General features: G+C 37.8%; 1 pseudogene; it reads right to left on the bottom strand.

Moving 5' to 3' along the window:
- Positions 1-7,001: 7,001 nt before the first annotated feature.
- Positions 7,002-7,741, bottom strand: LOC102812065 (annotated as a pseudogene).
- Positions 7,742-13,023: the final 5,282 nt, after the last annotated feature.

Here is a 13,023-nt window from a genome sequence, read left to right as displayed (position 1 = left end):
AATAATTAAACAATATCACATGCAAGTAATATTTTGCTAAAGATAATTCAAAATCATTTGCAGCTGTATATTGAGAAGACGCTACAAGAAATTCAAAGCAGAGTCAGAAGAGGATATGGTATGAGAGATTGTGTTGCTGATGTCAAATGGAGCTTGGATGAAAGCAGAGAATACCAGAAAGATGTTTACTTGTGCTACATTGACTATGAAAAGGTATTTGACTACAGTATGGATCATAATGAAACAAGACAGCTTGATAAACTAACAAACTTGAAGATGAGATAGATACAATGCTAGAACTGTTCACTCATTTATGCTAAGAAATTTGGAAGACAACCATCTGGACAACTGATTAGAAAAGATCAATATGCATGCTATTCCAAAGAAAGATGTTGCAATATAATGTGGAAATTATAAAACAATATCATACATATCACACACAAGTAAACGTTTGCTGAAAATAATTTTTAAAACATTGCACCAGAAACTGGCATAGGATGCTCTGATCACAGTAAAAAATGATCTTTTTATATCCAAGACTCATTTTTGGTTCTGCTTTTGACAGTCTCTCCAAATTTGGATCCAAACTTGACCCCTTTCTGTCATTGCTCTGATGACGCTATGGCTTATTTTAAAGTAGTTATCCCTCACCCCCTGTATTGTTTTGTGCTGTCTTTCACAGCTAATAGGATTTTTCCTGTAAATATAATATGTTATTCATTTTTTGCCCATTCCTTAACCAACCTACTTGAATGTAACTTGATTTTCTCTTAATTATTCTTAAGATTCTTTTTCCTCATCTTTCAATCATCATCATGTAAATGGAGCTAATTATAAGATAGTCCATACATTTCCAGACCAACGAGCCATTTTATCTGAAATTTCTTGGTGGCACCAATAGTTATATGCTCTTTTATAAGCTGAAAATTTAGCAGTTTGAATCCCCCTCCCAGAAGTGCTTCAGAAAATCTGCTTATGAACCATCACAGTCTTGAACAGTTCCACTCTGCACACATGGAGTCATTAGTCAGAATCACCTCAACAGGAACTAACAACAATCACTATCTCCTGTGAAGCAAACGCTAGCATTTCTAATTGTCAGATTAAATCACTGGTGGGACAGATGAGCACACTCAATGCCTTTTTCTCTGTGTTGGCCATTTGTCAGAGTGCATGAGAGATGCGCATCAATCTTTTCTCTTATAAACCAAAAGCACAAACCTGTTGCCTTTGAGCAAATTCAAACTCATAGCAATCCTATAGGACAAAGAAGAACTGTACTATAGGGTCCCATTATCTTACAGTCTGCAGCAGAGCTGTTAATCTTAGAGCCAACAGGGTTCCTTTTGCTCCTCTCTTAGAGAATAGTAAAAGCAGATACCTATGTCCCACTTTATTAGAGATAAAGTGTGCATAGTATTTAAACAACCTCCACCACAACTTACTAGAACTACTGATACGTTTTCCTTGTTTTAACATGAAGTGAACTTTGACTCAAGAAATAAATAATAATAAGAGACTTCATTTGGGTCTTGAAAACAAGACTTTAAATTACTAAGCTTGATCTTTTTGAATTCAGTAAGGCTGTCACCCTTAAAAAAAGACTTCACAATATAATACCCCATACATTTTGAATCATCAGAATGGAATGATTCCAATTGATCAGCTAATTCATTAACAAGAAGAAAAATATGAGTAAAATCAGGTATACATATTACAAGTTTATTTATAAATCTCTCTCTTAAATATACATTCTTTCTCACAATTTAAATCTTAAAGTGGCAAAACCTATAATACATTTCATTATAGATACATATGCATATGTATAGGAGTCCTGGTATGGTGCTATAGGATAAGCACCGGACTGCTAACAACAAGGTCAGTGATTCGAATCGATCATCTTCAAATCAGAACTCCTACTAGATAACACTTAACAACACCAATGTAAATGTATGTATGTTGTAGTTGTTGTTAGGTGCCCTTGAGTCAATTTTGATTCATAGCTACTACGCTAAGCAGAACAGAAAGAAACACTGCCTGGTCCTGTATCAGCTTCACAATTGTGTTACACTTGAAATCATTGCTGCTGCAACTGTGCCAATCAATATTGTTGGAGGTCTTCCACTTTTTCGCTGACCCTCCACTTTACCAAGCATGATGTCCTTCTTCAGGGACTGGTCCCTCATGGTAACGTGTTCAAAGTATGAAAGATGAAGTCTTGCCATCCTTGCTTCTGGTTGTACTTCTTCCAAAAAAAGATTTGTTTGTTCTTCTGGCAGTCCGTGGTAATTTTCATAGTCTCTAATACAAAAGCATCATGGTCTTCCTTAGTCACTGTACAACTTTCAAATGCATATGAGGAAATTGAAAATACCTTGGCTTGGGTATCTGAGTCTTCAAATTGACAACTTTGCTCTTCAATACTTTAAGGAGGTCATGTGCCCCATATTTGCCTAATGCAATACGTTATTTGATTTCTTGACTGTTGGTTCCATGAGTGTTGATTATGAATCAAAGCAAAATGAAGTCTTTCACAACTTCAATCTTTTCACCATTTATCATGATGTTATTTATTGGTCCAGTGGTGAGGATTTTCAATTTCTTTACATTGAGTTGCAACCCATACAGAGGCTGTATTCTTTGATATTCATCAGTAAGTATTTTAAGTACTCTTTGTTTTCTGCAAGCAAGGTTGAGTCATCTGCATATCTCAGGTTGTTAAAGATTCTTCCTCCAATCCTGGTGAAATGTTTTTCTTCATATAATCCAGTTTCTCAGATTATTTGCTCAACATACAGACTGAATAAATTTGGTGAAAGAATAAGACCCTGGCATACAACTTTCCTAATTTTAATCTTTAAGTGTCTCTTTGTTCTCTTCGAACAACTGCCTCTTGGTCTATGCACAGGTTCTTCATGAGCACAATTAAGTGTTCCAATACATCCATTCTTTGCAATGTTATCCATAGATTGTCATGATCCACACAGTCAAATGCCTTTGCACAGTCAATAAAGCGCAAGTAAACATCTTCTGGGCATTCTCTGCTTTCAGCCAGATCTGTCTGATGTTAGCAATGATAATGCTCATGTCACATTCCTTCTGAATCCAGCTTGAGTTGTTGGCAGTTCCATATAAGATGTACTGTTGCAACTGTTTTGAATTATCTTCAGCAACATTGTACTTTAATTTGATATTAATGATATTGTTTGATGATATATAATGCCATAAAACAAACAGAAAAAGTTGCCTTGAGTTGAATCAACTCATAGCTACTCTGTAAGACTTAGTAAAACTGACCCATAGGCTTGCCAAGGCTATAATCTTTATGGAAACAGACTGCCATATCTTTCTCCTTTGGAGCGGCAGATGGGCTTAACCATTGACCTATCTATTAAGAGTTGAGTACTTTAGCTCTTGCGCCACCCAGACTCCAAAGTACTAATAAGTGAGGTGAAATGTCCTTTTAAATTCAATATTCTATGCTATTGATGTAGAGTTGGTACCTACTCATAGGGACTCTATGCCTGGTCCTGGGCCAACCTCATAATTGTTGCCATGCTTGAGCCCATTGATGCTGCCACTTTGCCTATAAATCTCACTGGGGGGTCTTCCTCATTTTCTCTGATCCTTTACCTTACCAAACATGATATTCTTCTCCAGGGACTGGTCCCTCCAGATGATATGTCTGAAGTATGAGAGGTAGTCCTCAAGCTGACATCTTTGCTCTTCTTGGTATAGAAGAGGGAGTGCCTCCAGTGTTGCCTCATGTTCTTGAAAGATTTCAATTTGTATTCCATCAAATCCCATTGCCTTAATCTTTGTCAATTTCTTCAATTCACCTTGGATTTCTTCCTTCAGTATCATTGGTTGTTGATCATATACTACCTCTTCAAACAGTTGAACATCAATCATTTCCTTTTGGTACATGACTCTGTGTATTCCTTTCATGTTCTCTTGATGCTTTTTGTATCATCCAATAATATGCCCAGAGAATCCTTCAATACTGAAAATCAAGGCTTGAATTTTTTCTTCAGTTTCTTCAGCTTCAGAAATGCTGGGCATGTTCTTCCTCTTTTGGTTTTCTCTCTCCAAACCTTTGCACATTTTTTTTTTTAAGAGATCAGACTCATTTTGTTTTATGATTGTGGTAAATATATAGGTAACAAAGCATTTGTCATTTCAAAAATCTTCACATATATACATCAGTAACTTTAAAGATGTTCCTCATGTTCATCCATTACTGTTAACCATTCCGCAATTTTTCTATCTCCCTTAAGAGACACTCAATGATCAGATTATGACTCTTCATCCTTAATATGAATCTCTTTAGAGTTAGAAAATCTCATTAACAAATTCAAGATACATAATTATATCTAATATACAGTCCTTATTCAAGTTTTGTTGAGTATCCCAATATTGAATAAAGTATTTCCCCCCTATGATCTAGGAACTAGTCTAGGATTATACATTATATTGAGTTTTCATGTCCCTTTAGTTTCCTTTACTCTGCAATGCTTTCTCAGTCTTTCATTTTTTTTTTTTCATGGCATTTAGATGTGTAGAGTACTTTCCCATTATTTTATAGACTGTTCCTCACTGTAGGTTTATCTGAGTGTGTTCTTATGATCTGATTAAGACTATGCATTTTTTTAAAAAAGTTTTTATTGTGTTTTATGTGATCATTTATATGGGAGAACATTAGCTTTACAGTCATCCTATCATGTTTCACTTCACTGTAATGATTACAGTCCCCTCTGTGCATCATAAACAACCAAAGGATACACCCCATAAGCCTGCCCCCTGACTGTCAGCACACAGCCCCTCTCCCTCCCTGAGTCCACAGTTCCCAGCCGCTCCATCTCTCCACATCATCATCTCTGCCTCCATCTCTGCTTCTCTGGGTAGGGTCCCTCACTCTACTCTTCTCCCTTGATGGTCCCAGGGACCTCTGCTCCTGGACTGCAAATCAACCACTCCTCTCCTTTTGTTACAAAATGTCTACCTTTACCTTTCCAGTTCTCACAGTCAGTCCTGATAGCAATCATTCACTGTTGTACCACAAGAGTCTTATCCCTATCTCCTTTCATCAGCCCCATCCAGGCAGATTGGAAACTACTCAGTGGAGATTCTACCTTCCCCCACACCCTCTGGAATTAGGCTCCCTCTTGAAAGCTTGTAAGCCCGTCACTTCTTGCCTTTGTACCCCCCCCCCCCCATTTTGGGTAGCCAAAGTCTAAGTTGCCCATCCCTGTCAACCCCGTATATCAAGGGGGTGGGAGTGATCCTTGCTGTAAAGAGGATCCTCTTTTGAGCTATTGCATCCATAAGTATAGGCAAGTTCATCAAACTGTAGCAGATTACTGGGGTTTTTTTCCCTCTTCTTTCTTCTTCTAGTCAAGTTCTGATCATCCAGCCATTGAAGCCAGGTCAAAGGGTACTGTCTGCAAGTATGTGCAACTCCCCTCATTTCATATCAGCTGGATGCTTCACTCTCTGCTCTACTCTTCTGTGGCCATATCACAGTCTCTGAGCCTAGAAATCCCCAGGTCTTGCTATACTGCTGGCCAACTCAACCTGGGTTCACAGGAGTCTATTGAACATGGTTGGACTTAGCTCACAACTTTATTGCTGTATTTTTCCCAATTCCCCTTATTGGTGACCAACATGGTCACAAGCCAGACCACATGTCTGCTCATGTATTCCCTTTGAGACTTAGTCTTGGAAAGGGGTTTGTCCTGAGGGAACCCAACCACTTTCCTTGATGGCTTCTGTGCGAATAGCTTGCTGGTCTTTCTTTCAGGAAGTATCATCTGTTCTTCTATCCACTCCAGGCTGGTCTGCTTGTCCTTTCAAGTGGAAATTTCCCACCCCAGAAGATTCTGGATGGCGTTCAGGATTCCACCTAAGGTCTTATGCAATGCAAAGGCTCCATAGGAAACCTCCTTTACTGGGCAAGTTCTAGCCCCATTTTATGTATTCCAATCAGTATAGGCTAAAGACAGACTTAAAAGCTTTCTATGGTAATGTTTCTGGCTATTTCTTTCTCTCCCCCTCAAGTATCTATTTTACAATGGTAGGCAAGAGAAACCAAGATTCAAAAGACAGCCAAGCATCTTAAAATTATTTCCCCTCTTTTACCTATTCAAATCATGTTAAATCATGCCTCAATTCCTGTATCCTAGAGCCCTGTTGTTCCAAGGTTTTGCATGCATCATTATTTACCTCTTTCCCACTTAGCCTATGCAAAACTGCCTAACTGTTCTCCCATCAGCCTTGTTCTTCCATTCCCCTCCCTCTATTGTATATTGCCCCGCCCTTCCCCACCCTCTTTTCACCCACCCAGCACGCAAGCTATCCTGTCTGTTCCCTACCCTGTGCTCCACCTTCCCTTCTATCCCTTCAACCTGCCCCATACATCCCGGTAACCAGCAAAGAATTATTTTTCCCCTCTTAGTGTGTGTTCTTTTTCTTAATTTTTTACAATAGTGGTCCTTTGCAGTATTTCTTCTTTTGTGACTGACTAATTTCACTCAGCATAATGTCCTCAAGGTTCATCCATATTATGTAGTGGCTTGCAGCTGACTTGCTGTTCTTCAAGGTAGCATAATATTTCATTGTGTGTATGTACCACAGTTTGTTTATCCATTCTCCCATTGATGGGCACTTAGGCTGTCTCCATCTTATTGCTATTGTAAATAGTGCTGCTATGAACATTGGTGTGTATATATCTACTCATGTTATAGCTCGTATCCCTTGTGGGTAAATACCAAGTAGAGGAATTGCTGGATCATAAGGTATTTCTATTTCCAACCTTCTGAGGAAATGCCATTTTGCTTTCCAGAGGAGTTGAACCATTTTGCAATCCCACTAGCAATGTAGTAGGGTCCCAGTCTCTCCACATCCTTGTCAGCATTTATTGTCCTCTTCTTTTTTTTTTCAATTTGAGAACATTTACTGTTTTATTAGCTGACCAGATTATAAAAATAATCATGGTAGATACCTTAGTTCATTCTTCTAATAAGCCTGTTGATCTGTTCTTCTCTGTTACCAACATCTCCACCTTCTACAAAAAATGGTCTTTTTCTTCATTCCACCACGAGGAGAAGATAATTTGAAGAGACACAGGAATTTATTTCCTTCTTTGAAACGCTTCCCAATAGTGTAGATCTCATGAATCAGATCCTCCATGCAGATGATCCCATATTTACCAAGAGAACGTGCAATCAATGTGTTATCTGTCAGGGCAATTTTCTTCTTATTGATTTTACCATATCCACACTTGTAGATCAGTTCATTCACTGACTTCAAGTTTCGATATCCCCATGCAATATATGGTTCCACAATCCTCAGCATGTTAACTGAAGTCTTGTTGAGCTTAACAAAGGTGCATTGAATATCTGGTGAAGGCGAAGAAGCTGCAACACCTTTGAAACCTTTGGGTTCACACCCCTGATACCTCTGATCCTGATAAGAAATGCCAGCTTTGGCTCACAGGTACATAGAAGTTGCCTACTTTTCTTGCCATCTAGCCATTCATACCTCAGTTCTGTACATCTGCCTATAATCCTTGTGATAGTGCTTGGCATTTTTCACAGATAAACTTCCTCCTTGCTTTTTGAAACATCTTTTGGACAAACTTCTTTCTCGGGCACTTGATCTTTAGTTCTGTGACATTCCTTTGCTTTTCCTTCAGGGTTTCTGGCACAGCAGGCACCTTCTTCTTCTCTTCAACACCCTCCATGGTTCCAGCGGGTTAAAAAAAAAAAGGTGTCCTCTACTTTTTTGATCTTTACTGTTATTGCTGGTGTCTTTGCACATTTTGTTGTAATATTTGACATTGTTCTCTTGAGCTAACCTTTGAAATTTTCTGTTCAGGTCTTGACCTCCTCATTTCTTCCACCTGCTTTAGTATCTCTATACTGGAGAGCTGCTTCAGTGTCTCTTCTGACATCCATTTTGATCATTTAATTCCTTTTTGTCTTTTAAATGACTTTTTGCTTACTTTCTGTATGATGTTCTTGATAACATCCCACAACTCTTATGGTCTTCGATCTTTAGTGTTTAATGTATCAAATCAGTTCTTCAGATGATTTCTAAATTCAGGTAGGATATATTCAAGGCAATATTTTGGCTCCTGCAGGCTTGTTTTCATTTTCTTCAGTTTTAATTTTCAATTGATGGTCTGTTCCACAATCTGCCCCTGATCTTGTTTTGGCTGATGATCTGTAACTTTCCCATCATCTCTTTCCAAATAGATGTAGTCAATTTGATTTCTGTGTATTCCATCTGGTGAAGTCCATGTGTATTATTGTCTCTTATGCTGTCTACAAAAGGTATTTGAATGAACAAATCATTGGTTTTGCAGAATTCTATCATGCATTCTCCAGCATCATTTCTATTACCAAGGACATATTTTCCAACTACTGATCCTTCTTCTTTGTTTCCAACCTTTGCATTCCAGTCACCAGTAATGATCAGTACATCTTGATTCCATGATTGATGAATTACAGATTGAAGAAGTTGGTAGAATTCTTCTATTTCATCCTCACTGCCTTTAGTGGTTGGTGTGTAAATTTGAATAATAGTGGTAATAACTGCTTTTCCCTGTAGGTGCATGGATATTATTATATAACAGACAGCATTGAACCTCATGACAGATCTTGATATGTTCTTTTTGATGACGAATGCAACACCATTTCTCTTCAGTTTGTCATTCTTAGATGGCAAACCATGTGGTTGTCAGATTCAAAATGGCCAATAGCAGAGCATTTCAGCTCACTAATGCCTAAGATAACGATGTTTATGCATTCCATTTCCTTTTTGACAATTTCTAATTTTCCTAGATTCATACTTCATACATTCCATGTTCCTATTATTGATTATGTTTACAGCTGTTTCTTTTCATTTTGAGTTGTGCCACCTCAGCAAATGAAGGTTCCAGGGGCTTTTCTCCCATGGACTTACTCCATTCAAGTCATCACAGTCAATTCTGCTTTGAAGAGTCAGCTCAGCCTCAGTCACATTTTGAGTGCTTTCTAACCCAAGGAGCTCATTTTCCGGCAGTATATCTAACAGTGCTTTTCTGCTATTCAGAAATATTAAATTTATCTGGAAACACAGTGGCTCTATAGAATATGCACTGGACTTTGTAACACAAGTTTAGTAGTTCTAATTCACCAGTCACTATGCAGGAGATAGTTCAGGCTTTCTGCTCTCACAAAAAATTACTGTCTCAGAAACCCTATATAGGGTCAATAGAATCGGAACCATCTCAATGGCAGTTAACAACAAAACTGCAACAATATTATCAATGAACCATTTTTCCACTTTTTCTAATTTTGCACTTGAAAACATTAAATTTCTTTCTTTGTTAATTTATAATTACTGGAAATTCTTAATCTCTACTCTCAGATTTAAAAAAAGAAAAGAAATATATTGCTCAGTTCAATAAAAGCTGGACAGTGAATAAGAAGACTGTAGAAGAATTGATTCTTTTGAGTTATGGTGTTGGAGGAGAATATTGAAAGTGCCATGGTTGCCAAAAGAACCAATAGATCTGTTTTGGAAGAAGTGCAGCCAGAGTGCTCCTTGGAGGCCAAGATGGCCAAACTTTATCCTCATACTTCGGACATATTGTCAGGAGGGACCAGTCATTGAAGAAGGATATCATGTTTGCTAAGGTGGAGCGTCAGAGAAAATGAGGAAGACCCCCAATGAGATGGATTGGCCAAGAGGCAGCATCGAAGGACTAAAGCATGGCAACAGTAATGAGGTTGGCCCAGGAATGGGCAGTGTTTCATTCTGCCATGCATAAGTCACTATGAGTCAGTATCGACTTGATGGCACCTAACTACAACAACAAAAGTCACATATAACCATTTAGATGTAAATTAATTAAAATGAATTGCAGAATTCAATTATTCACTTTAGTCACAGTTCAGGTGTTAAATTTTTATATGTGTCTAGTGGCTACCATATGGGACAGTTCAGATCTAGAATATTTCCTTCCAAGTGGAAATCTTTATCAGACAACATTGGGAATTATTTTGGTTGTATGACAAACAGCAGGACCTAAAGGACAAATGGACCTACCAAGTGATTTTTATAAATTAAATTGTGTTGGAAGGCAGCCACTTGATTCGCTGACATGCTGTTTATGGCTGTTTTCTTGTTGTTATGGCAATGCTGAATAGTTGTGACAGAGACTGTTTAGCTCAGAACACCTAGAATACTTTATTAACTGTCCTTTGTCAAACCCTGTTTGAATGCTTCCCTGTGAGGCAATGGTTAATTGGTTTGATCTGATAATGAAAATATTATTTTACATGTGTATTTATGAGCATTTTTCGTCCACATTCTCTTCTTCCTCATATTTTGTCCATCCCCCCTTTTCTATTATTTCAATAAAATATTCCTTTACTTGAATTGTCAAACTTGATTTTAAAACACTTGAAGAATTTCTTAGTAATTTGTTAGCTTTTAAAAAAAGGACTTTACACATAGATTATTTAATGCTTTTATGAATTTTTTAACCATCATGCATTGAAATAAAAATACAGTATTGTTTTTAATAAAAGTATCAGAGAATATCATTATTTTAACATCTGGATCTGGGATAAAGAAAGGAAGTAATTTTCTGTTACATGGCTCTTAAGGAAGAAGAAAGTTCCCTAGGGCTGGGGTCATATAATATATCTCCTTATGTGTTTATATCTTTATAAGAGAACATTCATATCTCCATTAATAATGTATGCTGTAGTTTATCATTCCAGATTTATGTATTTAAAAAACAAAACAATAACAACAAAAACTCTCTAAACACAGGATTTAAAGGGAAAATTTTTCTGCTTTTCTCATTTTATTCTCCTCTAAAAACATTCCAAGACCTTCCTTGTCTCTTGTGTAATAAAATGAGAAAGGAAAAATGTTATTTGATTGGTATCATATGGGTCAATAATTTATGCATAAAGTACAATTTATTTGCCCCAAAATGCTCTCTGTACTATAGAGCTGTTGCTCTTTATTAAGTGCCAGAGTTGGTTCTGACTCATAGAGATCCTATATGGAATTTCCGAGAAGCAACTGGTGGGTTTGAACTGCTGACCTTGTGGTTTGTAGTCCAATGCTGATCCTACAGCACCACACAAAGAGTCGAGGTAGGTAGCTGCAGTTAAAATTTGAACTCAGCTACAACCCTGTTCTTTATAGGAATTGCAAATAAAATTCTGCCTGTGTTTTTTAGCAGTAATATCAGCCTGAAAAGAAAATCTATTAGATATTTTTCACATGTGATGAAGTAAGCTTTTTAGTGCAAAGTACTCAGACTGTAGGGGAATCAAACTGTTCCGTTAGTGTTGTTTTCAGTCCCTTTACTGCACACCCTTTTACTTACGTCACTTAGTGTTTTATTGGAGTTCTGATGTTTTAGGATCAGCACTGGACTGCTAACCACAAGGTCTATAGTTCAAACCCACCAGCCACTCCTGGAAACCCTAAAAAGGGACACTATGAGTCGGAAGCAACTTTAAGGCTTTTAATTGTAAGAAAAAACTAGCTCATAGAAAGATTGAGCACCTGAGGACTCTAGGCCCACGGTCTGAGAAAGGCTATGTGCCTGCGGGCAGGAGACTGGCTTGTAACCTATTCCCTTTGGATATTTAAGCAATATGTATTTTTTGTTTTGTTTGTGCACAGCCCCCCCCCCTCCAAAAAATACTGTTGATCGATTGTACATGGAGGGAATTATAATTATTGCAATGAAACAAGATATGATTTACTGAATATAAAACTGATAATCTGCCCTGTAAACATTTATTCAATTTACAATAAAAACTTAAAAAAAAAAAAAAACTAGCTCAGCAGTGAAAGAATGAATTAGTGTTTTCCCCAGTACAAGACTGGTTCCTATAAGGTAGAGGTTAAATATATCTCAAACGTTCAACTTCTCTATGGTGCTGTGTTATTGTTGTTTAAGTGTTGAGGAGCAGCTGGTGATTTTGAACTACTGACTTTGCAGTTAGCAGTCCAATGCTATCTTACTGTGCCACACCACTCCACAATCCCTGATATCAACCACTGCTTTTCCCCCTCTGTATTCTTCCCCACATCCCAGGGTTCCAAAATTCACTGAAACATCTCACAGAACTCAAAGTCCATAAAAGAAATGGTTAACACGGTGGTGAAGGATGGCAAATTCCAAATCTGGAGTTCAGACATTGGTTTGGAGGATTTTCCTCAATGACACAGAACCAGGCTGTAACCTCACAAGGCTGTGGAAACTAATAAATCAGGTCAGGCTGCTGGCTCAAGTCCCCAAAACCAAAGTCAGTCAAAGGCAAGCTTGGTTAGTAAAGCAAAGGAATGCATTGCCCATTCAAATCCCCCAAATGACTCATTTTATACCTAGCAGGATGGCAAAACCAACCAACCCCTTTGTTAGATTTCCAAGTTTTTACATTCAAATTATTACAATTATTAATAATTATATACACCCAACTGTGTTTCTACAGCATTTTGAAATATAGTAAACTACATGAGGCAATGGATGCCAGCTCTGCTCTTAAGTAGCTGTTTTGCATATTCTCTCTCAAGTTAGTCTTCAGATTCCTCATTTATACAATAGGGGGAAAACCATGTACCTATCTAGTGAGGCTGTTGGGAGAATTACATAAATTAGTACTTGCAAAGCTCTTAGAATGTGCCCAATAAGCACTCACTACATAATGCACTGGACTGCAAAGTCAGTTTGAACCGTAAGGTCTGCAGTTCAAACTCACAAGTCACTCCTTGGAAGCCCTATACAGGGTCACTATGGGTCAGAACCCAACTTGATAGCACTTAAAAACAACAGTAACACATTTGGAAAGGAGTCCTAGTGTGGTGCTGTGGGATAAAGCACTGGACTGCAAGGTCAGTGGTTCAAACTCACTAGCTGCTCCTTGGGAACCCTATGTAGGGTTGCTATGAGTCAGAATAGACTTGATGGTACTTGTGGTGCTGTGGGTAATGCACTGGACTGCAATG

The sequence above is a fragment of the Chrysochloris asiatica genome, unplaced genomic scaffold, assembly GCF_000296735.1.
Source record: "Chrysochloris asiatica unplaced genomic scaffold, ChrAsi1.0 scaffold00010, whole genome shotgun sequence".
Lineage (NCBI taxonomy): Eukaryota > Metazoa > Chordata > Mammalia > Afrosoricida > Chrysochloridae > Chrysochloris > Chrysochloris asiatica.
The sequence above is the reverse complement of the archived record's forward strand: the minus strand, read 5'-3'. Positions and strand labels throughout refer to the sequence as shown.